General features: G+C 45.2%; 1 long non-coding RNA gene across 1 annotated transcript in view; it reads left to right on the forward strand.

The window, feature by feature from the left end:
- LOC124556556 overlaps positions 1-17523 on the forward strand; it is a 91320-nt gene that overhangs the window by 29297 nt on the left and 44500 nt on the right. The window contains exon 2 of the long non-coding RNA XR_006968619.1: positions 1928-2168. This is a non-coding gene — a long non-coding RNA (uncharacterized LOC124556556). The remainder of the gene's footprint in view (positions 1-1927; positions 2169-17523) is intronic.

The following is a 17523-nucleotide window of genomic DNA, read 5'->3' on the forward strand; positions in this document are numbered from 1 at the left end:
GTAATAATATAAGGGAAATTAGAGCACGTGCAGAGGTATATTGGCAGTTACTCAGTGCACGAGTATAATAGGTCAGAGAACTGATTAGATAAGTACGATGGACTGCACAGTGGCTTTCGTAGTATATACGTAGATGTAGTTTGATCCTAGTTTATTCGGAATCTCAGATGTGGCACCGAAGCGTTCACATACCGTCCTATCCCAAGTTGTTCTCCCGTTTCAATGATACATGGAGTTCAGTGATTTCCAAGATAGGTATTTACAAAAATGTCATTAGTCCACTTCCACTAAACAGGTGAACGGAAGATTTAAAGACTTAAACATTTCTTCGTCCGAAAGCCTACTTTTCCTTATTTTTATTTTTTATACTAATAATTTATTTAAATGACCTCTATTGGGGGCGGCTCTCTTCTGACTGGATAATTTCCACGAGTGTACAAACACTTAAATGACGCAATAGTGAAGATAAACTTACCAGATATGGTGGTGGTGACTTCCGTTGTTCTGTAGTCTGTGGGGTGAGTGCTGTGATGGCCCCTGGTGACTGTAGGTGAGGATGTGGATGGTAATACGAATGTGAAGAATAGGGACACAGGTTGGTTGGTTGGTAGGTTGATTTGGGGGAAGAGACCAAAAGAGGGCAAACAGCGAGGTCATCGGTCTCGTCGAATTAGGGAAGGATGGGGAAGGAAGTCGGCAGTGCCCTGTCAAAGGAACCATCCCGGCAGTTGCCTGAAGTGATTTTAGGGAAATCACGGAAAACCTAAATCAGGATGGCCGGACGCGGGATGGAACCGTCGTCCTCCCTAATGCGAGTCCAGTGTGTTAACCACTGCGCCACCTCACTGCGTAGGAACACAGGTATTCGAATTAAATCAGGCTATGGTAAGGGAAATAGATTAGGAATTGAGAAACTGCAAGTAGTAGAGAAGTTTGGTTAATAATAACTGACTATGGCCACAGTACAGTAGATATAAAATGCAGACCGGTAATAGCAAAAAAAAGTTTCTGAGAAAGACAAATTTATTATCATCGAATATAAATTTAAGTGATACGATGTTTTTTTTTTTTTTTTCAAGTGTAGCCTTGAACGGAAGTGAATAGTGGACGGTAAACAGTTCAGACAAGAAGAGAATTGAAATTTCTGAAATGCTGAAGATTAAATCTATAGATCTTATAACTAAGGTAGAGAAACAGAATCGAAGTGGCGAGAAAGGAAATTTATAGCAAAAGCAACTAAATCGAAGACCCAGTTGATAGGACACATATTGAGGCATCTATAGATCAGTAGTTTGGTAACAGCTGGTATCGTGGGCGGTAAAAATTGTGGAGGGAGGCCAAGGCTCGATTGTATTAATCAAAGTAAAATGGAGACAGTCTGCGGAGATGAACAGACTTGCACAGTATAAATTATAGCGGTCAGCTGCATCAAATCAGATTTCGGAATGTAGGCAACCCAAACAATAACGGGTCCTCCCATTTGTTCGTCTGCAGCACATTATATTTGTTTATGTTGAGGAACAACTGTCAATTCCTGCACCTTGTGTTGATCCTCTGAGGCGTTTCCGGCATATCGCTACAATTTTGTTGCGTTGCAATTTCTCTAGATAAACACTGAGTTTATTAGTAACGGCGCGCTATCCCAGCAAGATAAGACGGGCAAAGGAATCAGACATTGTTGTAGGAATCGCTCTAATTATCTCGTAAAGTGATTTAGTAAAACTAAGTAAAATTTCTGTCTTATTGGACGAGTGGATACTGAATTTCACTTCTCCCAAATACGAGATGTGAGACTTCAGTTGCCGGCGCCTGAAACTATAATATTTCGAAAGTTTCGAAACTTCTTCACTATTCCAAATTTCACTTTATTTGAAGCTGCCAATTCTGATGGGAGTATTCATTTGTCTAATGGAGTATTTGTTCACAGGGTAACTGGAAGGCACACCGCTGCACCAGAAGAGCGTTGCTGACAAATCGTCGTCCACTTGGCTGTGAGGAGACCTCGGGATTGTACATGATACGGCTCATCCCATTGCGGACTGCACCACTGTACTCAATGGCGGTTCCTTTACCTTCGTCATTAGAATCGTAGAAGCGATTATTCAGTATTCTAACAACAGCTGCCAATCGAATGTCTTTCATCGTGTACTGAGGAACTCAATGATCTGGTGGGTGCAAGTCATTCTACTTCTGAAGAACAGTTATTATGTAGACCCGCCTAACTGCAAATATATAGGGTGTACAATGGCGTAAACGCATACAGTTGTGTGTAAATGATACTAGAGAAAAAAGGAAAAAAAAAACTGGTACAAATGGACTATAAAATGCACACCTTTAAAGATATGAGCACCTCTTCATGTTTGATATTATGAAACAAATCCATTCTGCTGCAAGCTCTTTGCTTTCCATGTTTTGAAAGATGGTAGTATGGACCACGAAGAAAAAGAAACAAAAACAGTAAAAAGGAGCTCTTAAGTCCCTACCTTAAGTGCTATGAGCACTGATTCGTCTTCGCTACTGTGAAAAAATCTCTTCTAATGAACATGTTCTCATAGCTCCCAGTGTATGAATTTCACAGCCCACATTTACTACATAATTTTTCCTATACTACCCCCACCCAAAATATGGAAATCAAAGATGTTGCAGTAGAACAGATTTGTTTCACAGTACCGAAGATGAAGTAGAGCTCGCTGTTAAGGTACTCGTTTTAGAGCCCATGTTTGATCGGCTGGTTGAGGCGGGGGAGGAGACCAAACAGCGAGGTCATCGGTCCCATTGGATTAGAGAAGGAAGTTCACCTTTCCTTTTCAAAGAAACCATCCCGGCATTGCCTGAAGAGATTTAGGGAAATCACGGAAAACCTAAATCAGGACGGTCGGACGTTGGTTTGAACCATCGTCCTCTCGAATGCGAGTCCAGTGTGCTAACCACAGCGCCACCTCGCTTGGTAGAGCTCATCTTTACTGGACTCTTTCGCTTCTAGTATCGTGTACTTTCAGCTGTATGCATTTATGCCTCTATTTAGATACACCCTGTATTTCGTCAGTGAACTACAGAATCGCAGAAGAGTTTTACACTTGCGTACTGTTCTTGTGCAAAACTTAAGGCCGAAAGTAGCTTCCACACGATGTGTCACCTCCAAGTAACAAAGCTCGATGATACCTGGACCATGCACAGAAATAACCGCTACAGTGTGGTACTGAAGGTAATTGAAAGAAATAGGCAGTGAGACGAATAGAAATGACACTTTTATTCAAATACAGTAATTGCACTGAAGTCGGCGTGACATACGAAGGCTGTTCTGAAAGGAAGGTCCGGTCGGTCGCGAAATGGAAACCACAGTGTAAATCGAAAAAAAAATTATTCGCAGCAGTTAGTCACGCCTTCCAGCTACCTCTCTAAATAGTCGCCGGTCCGACTTAGACATTTGTCGTGGCGTAGTATAAACTTTCCAGTACCCTCGTCACAGAAAGTAGCCGCCTGTGCTTTCCACCAGTTCTCTACGCTGGTCTGCCTTTCGTTGTTTGCGCCAAAATGTTGTCTTCGTAGCCAGCGTTTCATGTGAGCAGAGATGAACATCGGAGGGAGCCAATTACGGGCTGTATTGTGGGTAATCAAACACTTCCCATCGAATAAGCTGCAGGAGCGTCTTCATTGTCCCTGCACAATGCGGCTGAAAACTGTCTTCAAGAAAGAAAGGCATGACATTTATGTTATGTCTGCTGCATATCTTCAGACGAAATCTCTCACCAGATCCACATACATGACGGGAGACACTGTTGTTTTGGGCATTTCTAAGTGATTACTTTGCGCTCAGAACTGAAAAGAGCGACGTGAAGCGATCGACAGTCACACCGGAGAAAATGCCCAACACTTCTCTGGAATGCTCCATTGAATTTTCATACTCTGAAGGCTTTCACGACCGGATGTTTCAGCTGCCAAGAATTCTTCCGGGTTGTATGGCCGCCGGCCGGTGTGGCCGACCGGTTCTAGGCGCTACAGTCTGGAACCGCGCAACCGCTACGGTCGCAGGTTCGAATCCTGCCTCGGGCATGGATGTGTGTGATGTCCTTAGGTTAGTTAGGTTTAAGTAGTTTTAAGTTCTAGGGGACTGATGACCTCAGTAGTTAAGTCCCATAGTGCTCAGAGCCATTTGAACCATTTGGTTGTATGGCCATAGTCCATGGAACTCTTCTATCCCTGACGTTTCGTCCAAAGTTACGTTGGACAACTTCGGAGGTGCTCCTCGTTGTTCTGAGTCTTGCCGACTGTCGGCCATCGGCCATACTTTGCGCTCATACGACCCGGAAGAATCCATTGGATTTTCACAGTGGTTTCCGAATACCCCTCGTATGATGGTCCCCCCGACATTACAAAAGGTGGACGTGGTTCTATAGGACGTGTGATCAGCACGGCCGGTAATACATGTTCTGCAACGCGCTCCCATACTGACCACAAAGCTGGTAAGGAGGTCTTGTGGAAGAGCGTTCCATTTCTCTAGCAGTGCGGTTGACGATTGCCGGGTGGTCGTTAGTGTATGTGGACTTCATGCGGTACGTCTCCTCAACGCATGCCACATGTGCTCGATGGGAATTAAGTCAGGGGAGCGGGCAGGAACTCCACTCGCTATATGTTCTATCGTTCAAAAAGCTCCTCCAACTTCTCAGTTTGACGCCGTCATGCATTGTTATCCATGAAAATGAACTCAGGGCCGAACACAGCTCTGAGAAAACGCACTTGGGGAAGAAGTATAGTGTCACAGTAACGTTGACCGGTGACTGTACCGTGTTCAGGTCAGTACACCCAAGCAACATTACGCCTCCCCACGACATAGCACGCGGATCACTGAAACGATCATGTTCGACTTGATTCCTGGCGTACCGTGATAGGGAGAGAGGTGGGAATACGAATGCATGCAGGCCACATTGTCGCACATGACCGTTTTGTGGTCAAGTTATTATGGTGTGAGGAATCATAACATCGTGTAGGTGTACTGAATTGCAAATTTTGTAACACGGTACATTCACCGCTCAACGTTTTTGTGAAACTGTATTCCTTCCCCATGTGCATTTTTCAGGGACGCATTCGGCGCTGACTTCGTTCCTATGGGTGACAATGCACGACCGCATCGAAAAGCGCAGTTAGAGAAGCTATTGGAACGAGAGGATATTCGGCAAATGGACTGGCCTGTCCACTCCCCCGATTTCAATCCTATCGACGACGCTTGAGGTGCGTCGGCGAAACGTATTGCAGCGCGTCAAATGCACCAACAACCATCCAGCCGTTATTAACCGCACTGGAAGAGGAATGGAACGCTCCACCTTAAGAATTCCTTACCGACCTTGTGGCCAGCATGTGAGCACTGTCGTTCGCGGCGATCACACACATTATTAAGAACCATGTCCCACCTTTTTTTAATGTTCAGGGGACTCCCACTTCCAATTGCCTCATTGGGAATATAATTCAGTTACCTTCTGTACAACATTGTAGCAGTTCTTTCTATTTATGATTCAAGTTTGATCAAGCTATATTACTTCGCAGAGACACGTCACGCTTAAGTTCTACATAGCAGTGAGTTATGCTCTCTTTCTACATATACAATGTGCTCCGCAAGCCTTCTTCTGGTGTGTGGCGGTGGATGCTTCGAAACTTAACTTGTGAACTTACCTCGCCATGTTAAACTTAACTGTTGCTTATTTAACTACACTCTAATCCCGGCGGAGACAGGTAGACTTGTCTATCTGATTGTTTCATAGGGAACAGAGCCTCTGGCATGGAACAGCCAAGTTTTCCAACAGATTTTACAAGGTCACCATCTGAATGAATCCTGTCACCATATATTAACTTCAACAAAACTGAACAGTTGATTAGTAAATAGGCCCCAATTAAAGAAAATAATTATAACTATATAAACAATGATAAATTCTTAATTAACTCTAGAAGAGTTTGGGAAATGCTCTTTAAAAATTATGTTAGTCACGCATGTGGCCTAAGTTGGCCCAGAAGAGGCTCGATGGGAATTGGATAAATAGCCGGCGAATTATTAATATCAAGAATATCTTTTAATACGCATTTATCCTGGGATTAAGAGTTTTAAAAATGGGTCAGAGAGAAATAAGGCTCGATGGCTGAGTATTTGGCCACAAAATTACACTAACATTCATAGTAAAAGTACACGGAAATGCAATTAAGGGCACAGTGAACGATAATTGAGTACACATTCTCAGTAACAACACATGGTAACTGTTACGCAAGTTACGCCCAATGAAATTCACTGAAATCTCCACAAAACACCATGACAGTTTTGTACAACCACTGTAATGTTAAATACCTGGCAGTGCTCATAACCAGTTACACGATTCATTCAGAAAACTAATCAGTCATACATACGTGTGGCCTCGTGCCTCTCTGTCGCAAGGTTATAGACCACAAAGAACTCTCCAGTAAATTCCGAAACTTGTGAATTACTATCTGTTCCTACACATGTAAAATGTCCTGAGGTAGTCTATAATATCTGGAACCTACTAAGAAATGAATTAGAGACTCAGTTAAGCTGAACTTAAACATCCACAAAATTAATAACATTATGGACTAAACCTAGGTGTTACTTTACCGACGTTTCCAGCGCAGTAAAGCTGGTCGCTCTGTCCTCAATGTCCTGCGCCAGAGCCGCGCGGGGCAGCCGTGCGGTCTAGGCGCCTTGTCACGGTTCGCGCGGCTTCTCCCGTCGGAGGTTCGAGTCCTCCCTTGGACGTGTGTGTGTGTGTGTGTGTGTGTGTGTGTGTGTGTGTGTTGTCTGTAGAGTAAGTTAGCTTAAATTAGATGAAGTAGTGTGTAAGCTTAGGGACCGATGACCTCAGCAGTTTGGTCTCATAGGACTTACCACAAATTTCCAATTTTTTTCCTACGCCAGACCGGAAGCCGGCACAGACAGTATGCACGTTCTACCTGTGCCAACTTGAACTAAGCGACAGACCATCGGTCACCGGCGTCTCTCTGACCCAGAACAGTTCCACTTACCTTTACACAAAGGTTAGCTAAACTGCCTTCAGAGAAACTGACCCTAAGGCCAAAGACAGACAGATACTCGAACAGACAATGAGAGGATATATGTGGGAAAACATAGGCTACGACGCAAATATTTGACGATCGCATTTCCGTATCAGTTAAACGGTTAATAAGTATGTAGTTAATAAGGAAAACAATTTGTATATGAAATACGATTAAGATTTGTTAATATAGCGCTAAGATATCATTGTGGCTGCCAAATACAGCACTCAGCTGGTCATCGTGGAAATCCGCCCTGAAAGTCAATGAAGCGATCTATACAGAGACGCTTCATCGTCTGGTACCAATATTCCCTCCCCTCCCCCCCTCCCCCTATCCACCTGCTTCGCTTTTCCATCTGAGCGAATGGCACGAGGAAAGAATGAGTGTGGGTAAACATCCGTATTAGCTATAATTTCTTCGATTTTCTCGTTGTGGTCTTTTCGGAAGACGTATTGGGAGGATGTAATATGTTTTCCCACTCTTACCACAACGTTATCTCTCGGAATTTCGGCAGTGAATCTCTCTATGAAGCACAACGCCTCTCTTGTAGCGTCTGCCAATGGCGTGTGTACATCTACTAATAAAACATGGTGAGAGACCCGGTCTGATGAACAACTCCGAAGAATCGATCGAAGAAATGTTTCGTAAGCCACTTTTTTCGTGGATGATTTACTTTAATATTATTCCAATGTCTGTACGCCTGGCATCCGTCTCCCCAGCAATTACGTTATTTGTTTATTCCACTTTAGATGCCCTGAATTGTTATTCCTGGGCATTTTAAAGTAGTTATTGTTTTCAATGATTTGTGGCTGCCGGTCGCTGTGGCCGTGCGGTTCTAGGCGCTTTAGTCCGGAACCGCGCTGCTGCAGGTTCGAATGCTGCCTCGGGCATGGATGTGTGTGATGTCCTTAGGTTAGTTAGGTTTAAGTAGTTCTAAATCTAGGGGACTGATGACCTCAGATGTTAAGTCCCATAGTGCTTAGAGCCATTTGTACCATTTTTTTATTTGTGGCCAATAGAGTAATTGTATAGCAGCGGATTTCTTCGTTTCTTTATGCACAATATGTTACACATACTTCCGTTGAGAGTCAAGTTTCATGCATCAGTCATCGATCCTCTGCTAATCTTTCTGCAAATCGCTGCAGTTTTCTGGTGTTGCTGCTTTCTTACAGACAATTGCATCATATGCGAACAGCCTTATTGAGCTTTCGACGTTGTCCACTGCGTTACTTATACATAATGCAAACACTAATGGTCCTACGACATTTCTTTGGGGTACTCCCAAAATTACCTGTAAATCTGTTGATTTTGTGCTGAGGGTGAAGTGTTGATTTCTGTCTGCCAGGAACTCTTGAAACCAGTCTCAAATCTGATTAGATATTTAGTAAGCTCGTATTTTTTTCGCTAAACGACAGTGCGGGGGAGTATCAAATGCGTCCCTAAAGTCAAGGACAGCTGCGGCGCTCTGAATCTCAAGCGCAAACAGGGCGAACTGAGTTTCGCAAGATCTCTGTTTGCGGAATCCATGTTGACTTTCACAGAGCAGGTTTTCCTTCTCCAAACGCATCATAATCCGTGAATGTAAAACGTGCTCCATAGTTCTGCAAGAGACTGACGTAGTGTTATAGATCTGTAGTTATTTGCACCTATTTCACGAGCCTTCTTGAAAACAGGAATGACGTGCTGTTTTTCCAGGCGCTAGGTACACACATAGTCCTCCAGCGACTTTTTTTAGCAGCTTTTCCGTTCTGCGATCACATATCTCAATGTCTGGAGTTTCGGCGTTTCTGCGATGACTGAAAGGGATAACGGTATTACAATCTTCCATGGTGAAACAGTTTCGGAAGACCGAATTCACCATAGCAGTCTTCTCTCTGTCGCCTCCGTTTTGTTGCTAGCATGGCCACTGGTCGGCTGTATAGATGTTTTCGATTTTCTTAATGACTTTACGTAGGACGAAAACTACTTCGGGTTTTTAGAAACATCGTTTGGCAAAATTTTACTTTCACATCCACTAAACGCTTCTCGCGTTGCTCTGCTTAAGCAAAAAAAAAAAAAAAAAAAATGGTTCAAATGGCTCTGAGCACTATGGGACTTAACATCTGTGGTCATCAGTCCCCTAGAACGTAGAACTACTTAAACCTAACTAACCTAAGGACATCACACACATCCATGCCCGAGGCAGGATTCGAACCTGCGACCGTAGCAGTCACGCGGTTCCGGACTGAGCGCCTAGAACCGCTAGACCACCGCGGCCGGTAGGAGTGCTTAAGCATATTTTCGCTTTCTTCAGCTTTTGATTATTGGCTAGGCTTTGACTTCTCCTAAATGTGTGATGCACTTTTTTCTTTCGTTGTATCTGTTTAAGATGGCTACTAAACGATGGCACATACTAGACATAGGAGCACTGGACAATGCTTTTGAATTTTATCCATTTTTGCTCCATATCTTCGTCCTCAGACCGGACATATGATGTTAACTATTCAGATATTCTGCAAATTGTACCCTGTCACTCTTGCTAAGCAAAAATGTTTTTCTGCCTCTTTTAATATTCCTTGCAAGAATCGTAGTCAGTGATGCTATCACAGCTCTACAACCACTCTAAGTTAACTAATTCGAAAACTTGAGATTTTTTTTTTCCTAGGATATCTAAGACGTCGCCATGACGAATCGATATGCAATCTGCTCGAACTAGTTTTTAGTTAAAACATTGAGAACAGCCCTTGTGTCCGGCACCAGGTTTTCTTGCACGAGTCTCCCATTCAGTAGCTGGCAAACTGAAGTCTCTCCCCGTTCGAGACAGAATCAACTTAGACCCATAAGAAGTTAATATTTTGCGGGTCGCTAAATAAGATTCAATGCTTCTTGAGCTTTGAAGCTAGCCACATTGTAGAGTACCAAACACACACATACACACACACACACATACACACACACACACACATACACACACACACACACACACACACACACACACACACACACACAGAGAGAGAGAGAGAGAGAGAGAGAGAGAGAGAGAGAGAGAGAGAGAGAGAGAGAGAGATTGTGGCCATGCGGATGTTTAGATACACTGCCTGACCAAAAAAGTGAAGTTCCCAGAAGAAGAGGAAGACATGCAATGAAACTTCACAGGCTGAGAGGATGTGTGATGTTCTACATCTACATCTACATCCATACTCCGCAAGCCACCTGACGGTGTGTGGCGGAGGGTACTTTGAGTACCTCTATCGGTTCTCCCTTCCATACCAGTCTCGTATTGTTCGTGGAAAGCAAGATTGTCGGTATGCCTCTGTGTGGGCTGTAATCTCTCTGATTTTATCCTCATAGTCTCTTCGCGAGATATGCGTAGCAGGGAGCAATATACTGCTTGACTCCTGGGTGAAGGTATGTTCTCGAAACTTCAACAGAAGCCCGTACCGAGCTACTGAGCGTCTCTCCTGCAGAGTCTTCCACTGGAGTTTATCTATCATCTCCGTAACGCTTTCGCGATTACTAAATGATCCTGTAACGAAGCGCGCTGCTCTCCATTGGATCTTCTGTATCTCCTCTATCAACCCCAGCTGGTACGGATGTCATTTCAGCAATTACAAAATGAAGTACAATTTCCAATGAACTGGGCAATATGAGCCCACTTATCAGTATAATGTTGCACCCCCTGTGTCCTGAATGCATGCACTAAATAGATTGGGGAGGTTGTTATAAAGCCTTTACATCCTCTTCTGAGGTAATCTGGCTCACAACTGTTGTAACTGGTCCTTGATACTGAATTTAAAGGGAAAAAGTTGTAACGGGACTTGGAGCCAGAGGTGGGGCGTCAGAACGGCAGTCAGGTCACACTGGAGTCAGCCAGAGCCTGTCAGAGACCCACGTGCTGAGTGGACCAACACTTATTCCACATCACAGCCTTCAACGGGACGAAACCAGGCTAATTACCAGGAAGTGCTACAGCCCGACCCGCTGCCGGGTACGACAGCCGGTCATTGCCCCTATTTCAGATGATTCGGCATGACACAAAAACGCCGCCACCCCCGCAGAGTCAGCGGGGAGCAGCAGTATTTAAACCTGCCCGAACCATCCCGCCATCACGCTAACATCTGGGCAGTTATGTGACGTCGAGCATACGCTGTTCAACGGCGTGCGATGACGCGGATGGATCTACCACTGCCGAGACACGAATCGCTGCCTGCCGCACTCTGGGAACTGGAACGAGACGCAACGAGACGTTCTCCCTGTAACAGACACCAGCCGCATCTCCCCGACCAGAGAATCCAAAAATTCGGCGTCGGAGCAACAGCAGCAAAGAGTCGCGGTCAGTAACCGAGAGCCCACGCACTGGAATACGCCGCAATATTCACCTAGCCTGTCATCATTTCTTGCAGTTCGAAGCCTACGATTGTAAACAAGCTGCAATAAAGCAGTTATTGTAACTGTGATCAGATCTTCTTCGGATGGACACTTCATCCTTCTTTAGCAGAGAATCTCAGCCCACAACTAGCATTCATAGGAATCCCACTGTAACCAACGGCGCAGGAGACAAGCACCCTCGGCAGCGTTATACCCTGGGACAGAGTGGACGACCGAGCTGGTACCACTGTTATATCGGAGACAGATCTGGGATTTTGCTCACCACAGGAGTAGCACATCTTGGCGCGCACAGTTCATAGAGACACTTATAATGTATTGATGCGTATTCCCTGTCGTAGAGTGGTAACACAGGAGGATGCAAGATATCTGTGATGTACCGTTTTGCAGTCAGACTTCCCTGAGTCAAGACCAGCAGTGATCTGAAGTCATACCCGATAGCTCCCTCACCTTGAGGCCAGGAATACTACTAAAACATTCGAAGAACGAGGTCACAACCATACTCACCAACGAGAGTCATCCTGGGTATTGCAGAACCGTGATTCATTGATGAAGACAATGTGACGCTATTCATCGGCAGCCCATGTTTTCCGGTCATGGCACCACTCCAAACGCAGCCATTTGTGTTGTGGTGTTACTGGCAGCCTACGCAGTGGACGGTAACTGCCTAGTCCGGTTGCTGATAGTCCCCTGTCCATGGTGAGTCATTACTCATGCTGTTACAAGTAGTCCCTTTCTTGTTCTCGGTTGGCAGGCGGGTGAAGGGGTTACATGTGTTTGGTGCACAGTACGGTGATCCTCCATTGTGGGGGCGGACGTAGTCGATCACTAGCATCACAACGAGTATGGCTGCTCTCACTATCCGATGCAATCCAACACTGGACCACCCTCACATCTGCGTGTCCCGCAAATGCGGATATTGCACGATTCGACCAGCTGGCCAAATGGAGACTCACAATGAGGTCCCTTGCAAAATTTGTAAGCTGCGGATATCATTGTCTCATATGAGTATGAGGAATCCTCCTGTCAACCGAGCGAGGTGGCGCAGTGGTTAGACACTGGACTCGCATTCGGAAGGACGACGGTTCAATCCCGCGTCCGGCCATCCTGATTTAGGTTTTCTGTGATTTCCCTAACTCACTCCAGGCAAATGCCGGGATGGTTCCTCTGAAAGGGCACGGCCGACTTCCTTCCCCATCCTTCCCTATTCCGATGAGACCGATGACCACGCTGTCTGGTCTCCTTCCCCAAACCAACCAACCAACCAATCCTCCTGTCAGCCGGCCGCGGTGGCCCAGCGTTTCTAGGCGTTTCAGTCCGGAACCGTGCGACTGCTACGGTCGCAGGTTCGAATCCTGCCTCGGGCATGGATGTGTGTGATTTCCTTAGGTTAGTTAGGTTTGATTAGTTCTAAGTTCTAGGGGACTGAAGACCTTAGGTGTTAAGTCCCATAGTGCTCAGAGCCATTTGAACCATTTGAATCTTCCTGCCCTTCACTGTGTTCAGTCAAATCTGATGCTGCTCACGTCTATTGCATACACGGCAAACACTAATGCACTCTGGTGGCTGCCATATCTGTTACAGAGTACTGCAAATCTCATCATTTACATACCTGCTGATGGTGTGTACGAATTTACATTGACATCAGTTCATCACTTTTTTGGTCAGGCAGTGAACAAGGACGGCGATTTGCACAGACAAAAACGCCAACGAATGACAATTTTTTCGTCGTCGTGGCGAAGTGGCGCAGTCGTTAGTGCACTGGAGTCGCATTCGGAAAGATGGCGGTTCAATGCCGCGTCCGGTCATCCTGATTTACGTTTCCTGTGATGTCCCTACATCGCTCCAAGCAACTGCCGGGATTGTTCCTGTAAAAAGTGTCCGGCCGATTTCCTTCCCCATTCTTTCGAAACCGAGCACGTGCTCCATCTCTAATGACCTCTCTGTCGCCGGGTCGTTGACTCGTTTCCTTCCGCACGCTTGGTGATGGATGTTTCACGGCCAGGCGGCGCACGGCATCAGCCGTACAGTTGTGCTACGTCAGCCTCCAGCCACACGGCACACACGGCGGTCCACGTCTCAAACTCTGATCTTCTTTCTTTCCTTCATTTAGTCATTGTATAACACTGAGTCTTGTATGCTATTCCATAAAATAAGAAATTCTTCAAAAGTAGTCAACAGTGCTATAAAATGACGCAGGATTTTTGATGGAACTAATGCAAAACTAATTCATCTGTTATGTTAGAAAGTTGTTCACATTTTCTTAAATTCATCTTTAGCTCTAGCTGTGGTAAAGTAGTCCTATCTCTTAGGTCATTTTTTGCTGTTGGCCTGCATCACCTCGTGGAGCTAACGCTACAACGAAAACCAGGCAACATCCCAAGTAGAGCATCAGCTTAAGGTACGCGCACAGTCGTCTGACTATGCACCTATCGGGTCGAAACCTGTAACGGCGCTCTTTGTTCTCCAGGATGTTGTCATTCTCATCTCAATTTTTCTCAGATTACGCCTGCTTGAAATGCTCCAACTCTTGGTTCCTTTAATAGTTTTAAGGCGTTATAACAGTTCTTGCATAGAGCTGTTGCCAATGGACGTTGATTGTGCTGTGAACTTCGACACAAGCAATTTTTTTGGCATGAGGTGCTGATGCCTTGTGTTACGCACAAGAGTCTGCTGTCTCTACTGGTATTTTGTTTTCTTTACCTCAGTGGACGACAGCTTTCATGTGCAGTATAAGTCTGTGGTAATTCATAGTATTTAACTTCCAAACTGAGAGGAACGTAACAAAATATCAGAGTAAGACTCCTGTTCTTCCATCAGTGAAGTGTTTCAATTGTGAAGCTGCCTCTTAACGGCGGACGACCGTACTTTCCCTATCCGATATTCGAAACGCTCCATTAGACATTCTAGGTTTCAGTCAGAAAATTAACGACACAGCTTAGTGATCACGCATTGCGTTTTACCATCTCCTTATCCTTGCCAGTGAAAAACTATTGGTGAAGACTTGATCTGCCATCAGGATGCCAAACGTCTGTATCTGAGGGTCCAGCTTTCGTTATTAAACAACTCTTAGATGTGTCACTATTATAAAAGAGATTCCAGCTGAACGCCACCTACACAGACACATCACTTAAACGAGAGCTCCTACTGGATACTGATCTACGCGGTATTTTTCTGCGGTGCCGTTCAAACTTCAGATCAGTATATTACAAACAGTACGGTTTGGAAATATTCGGAATGTCGTCTAAAATTATTTTCTACTATGGCTAAGCATAGTACACATAATAGGCAAAGTGCAGTAGTGGCGACAAGTTAGAAATATGTAACTTAGGAATCAGTACTACATTATGTCAAATGACCAATGGTTCGCTGCATCTTGTGCTGTATTGCCTTGAATGTCTGTGTGTACCGTAGCACGACGTAGCTCCTCTGGTCTTACTGATTTATTCATTACTACCATCCACACCTGCGTTCGTACCGATTCGCTGTGTGTGGGGTGACGCAAAGAAACGTTGCAACGTTACACTGCTACCCAATAGCGGAAGGCATGTCAACTATTGACGTGGGAACCTGGACGCGCCTCTAGGCTTCAGTGCCACTTGCAATATTTAGCGGCCGCTAGTACTGCCGCCGGCTCGTCAGCGATTCCGTACATGCCTGTCACACCAGCAACATTTCGTCAGACAGCCCCGTGTCAACCATCATGCGCAAAACAGCAGACCCTGTCATTAACACGCTATCCCAGCGCCTACTCCGTACGACCCCGAGGATACAGTATTTAACGCCTATCACTGGGAAGGGGGACTGGAGGTAGGCACACACTCGATATCAGTATCATTAGAGTCAGAGCATTAGCTCAGTTGGAAGGGGGTGGGAGAGACAATTGCGCCTGGAACGAACACAACACGTAATAACTGCGGGTGCAGATTCTACATTTACATCAGCATCTACAGTGTGAGTCAGGAGGAAAGTACGCGCTTTGAGGGCTGATTGTATTGGTGATTCTGAACAAAAGACTTCAAATAAACATACACATTTTCCTAACCGTATCCGACATACAACTGTTTGAAAATCACAGGCGTCAGTCTCATATCCTTCTTCAAATGGTTCAAATGGCTCTGAGCACTATGGGACTTAACATCTATGGTCATCAGTCCCCTAGAACTTAGAACTACTTAAACCTAACTAACCTAAGGACATCACACACATCCATGCCCGAGGCAGGATTCGAACCTGCGACCGTAGCAGTCGCGCGGCTCCGGACTGAGCGCCTAGAACCGCTAGACCACCGCGGCCGGTTATCCTTCTTCACCGGCGCTCAAGTGCGAATACAACCAGAGCAACATTACGCCACGTATTGTTATCTTCATTGACCATTTTAATGCGTGTGGTGCGCTATTATTGACCAGCTCATTGCTTCAGTTGTTTTAGATAACCGCCTTAATGGAGTAAGGTTCTCCGATTTCCTTGAAAATGATATTTCTTTGGCAACACGACGACGTATGTATTTCCAGCACGACGGAGCTCCTGCAAATTCCGTTCGGCCAGTGACACAGTGCCTCACTGAAACGGATCCTGGGACTTGGATCGGTCGCCGTGATGTCATTTTTTGGCACCAAGGTTCCACAGTCTTACTCCATTAGATTACTGTTTATGAGGTCGGCTTAAGAAGGAAGTCTAGATTCACGGAGTGGACACAAAGAGGAACTTCTCGCTCTTATTTTACACGCTTGTGTTCAACTAAAACACCGTACAATGTGCTCAAATCGGCAACACAGCAGCTATCTACAAGAGCTGCAGAATGCACTGCTGTTGACAGTGGGCTTTTTGAACATCTTTTGTAAGGAAATACAACTAAACAAAACATTAGACCACAATGTTTCATTTACTATCACCCGCATTTCCCTTGTTCTCCAAAAAATGGTTCAAATGGCTCTGAGCACTATGGGACTTAACATCTAAGGTCATCAGTCCCCTATAACTTAGAACTAATTAAACCTAACTAACCTAAGGAAATCACACACATCCATGCCCGAGGCAGGTCGCGGTCGCGCGGTTCCAGACTGAAGCGCCTAGAACTGCATGGCCACTGCGGCCGGCCCCTGTTCCCCATTGTTTTCAATAGTTTCCTCGGAAACATAGCAAAAAGACATACGTTCATATTACCTTTCTTGTATAGAATCAGTATCACCCCTCACAACATGTACCTTTCCTCCTGCCTTACCTTGTATGCTCTGTAAACAACTGCGAAATGGCAGGGGATACTTCCCTTGTACCACTTATTGTGGCGTTTTCCCGTTCCAGTCGCGTATGGAGTGCGAGTTTCTATGCGTGCTGTAATTAATCTACTTTGATCTCCACAGTTCCTATGGAAGGATTGGGTAGGACGTTTTAGCGCATTCGGAGATTCCCCCTTAATACTACATCTTGAAACGCTGCAGCTAGGCTTCCAATGGATAAGTGGCGTCTGCTTTGGAGCGACAGCCAATTCAGCTGTTTCAGCATTTCCATGACGCTCTCCCAGGGGTCGAACAGAACTGTCACCAATAGTATAGCCCTTATTTGAACACGTTAATTATCCCCTGTTAGCCCTATTTAGCATCGGTCACAAATACTTGAGAATATCCTAGGATAGGTCGCACGAGAGTTTTGTAAATAATCTCCTTTGTAGACTGACAGCTCCTTCCGAGCTTCCTACCAATGATCCGGCAAATCTGCCACCTACTTTAGCTACGAATGGGCACAGGTGATCGCCCCATTTCATATTTCATTAATATTTTGAGGCAATCACTGTTTCAGTGGCAAGAGGGGAAAAACTGTAGAACAAATGTTAAAGGTCTCGTGTTAGAGTCCAAGTCAGTGCTTGGACTTTTATTCGTCGGTTATCACTCCTTTCATCTGTGACGATGTTCGTGAGTGGGAAAAGTGCCAAGTCACATCGTCGTTCGGCGTCAACGTTTAACTGTATGTCCCCTGTAACTGGCTTGTTAAAACATTTCAAAGATCGCAGGAAGCAAGGGCATACCACCCCAGATCCGATCATGCCCAATAAAGCACCGTGTTGTTCAAACTAACCTTCGCGCTGATGACTATCGTCCCTTCTATTTT

Source organism: Schistocerca americana, chromosome X, assembly GCF_021461395.2.
Source record: "Schistocerca americana isolate TAMUIC-IGC-003095 chromosome X, iqSchAmer2.1, whole genome shotgun sequence".
Classification (NCBI taxonomy): domain Eukaryota; kingdom Metazoa; phylum Arthropoda; class Insecta; order Orthoptera; family Acrididae; genus Schistocerca; species Schistocerca americana.